The 774-nt window shown below is 36.8% G+C and overlaps 1 protein-coding gene across 1 annotated transcript in view; it reads right to left on the reverse strand.

Moving 5' to 3' along the window:
* LOC119594522 (MATH and LRR domain-containing protein PFE0570w-like) overlaps positions 1-192 on the reverse strand; it is a gene marked incomplete in the record, with an annotated part of 2,522 nt that extends 2,330 nt beyond the window's left edge. The window contains 1 exon segment of the mRNA XM_037943556.1: positions 32-192.
* Positions 193-774: the final 582 nt, after the last annotated feature.

The following is a 774-nucleotide window of genomic DNA, read 5'->3' on the forward strand; positions in this document are numbered from 1 at the left end:
TTCTGCTGTGGTTTCTCTTCACCTAACTCACCTTTATGTATCACGCCCATACACAGTTATCTTTGTGCTCTAAATAAGTGAACGGAGATTAAATTTCTTCTTTAGAATTGAAAAAATGTCTACATATAATTCCAGAAGTTGAAAAGTATAGTTCACACGACTGAGACAGCGAAGCATGTCTCGGAAGTTTTGAAATCATGAACCACTGAACTGCAATGCATTTCGAAGCAACGACACGGATGAAATACAAAGATACAAATAAATACAAACACGGTTGAAGTATAACGCCGCATGAAATATTAGATACAGCTAAAAATACAACGACACAGCTAAAATACAAACACGGTTGAAGTATAGCGCCACATGGAATATTAGGTACAGCTAAAAACACGGCACAGCTAAAAGTATAATGGCATATAATGCAACGACGCAATATTTAATACATAGGCAACCATAATACGACAGATAAAATACAGTGACATAGATAAAATACGAAGACACAGCTAAAATACAAAGGCATATATATCACAATTAGGATAAGCATCTATCTCTATCCAGATTTGTGAAACGCTAAGTTATATAAATCGTTCATAAAGACAGGTGAACAATTCAGTCATGCAGAAGTACACAAGAGAAGCGTCATAAACACTCGTTCAGGGATTTAACAACAGATGGAAAGTCTAGCTACGCGCCAACATACACACAATCACTAATTTTTTCCCCCCCAAAAAAAACCCCTCTCTCTCTTTCCCCTCTCTTTTCTCTTTCCCCTCC

Source organism: Penaeus monodon, chromosome 34, assembly GCF_015228065.2.
Source record: "Penaeus monodon isolate SGIC_2016 chromosome 34, NSTDA_Pmon_1, whole genome shotgun sequence".
Lineage (NCBI taxonomy): Eukaryota > Metazoa > Arthropoda > Malacostraca > Decapoda > Penaeidae > Penaeus > Penaeus monodon.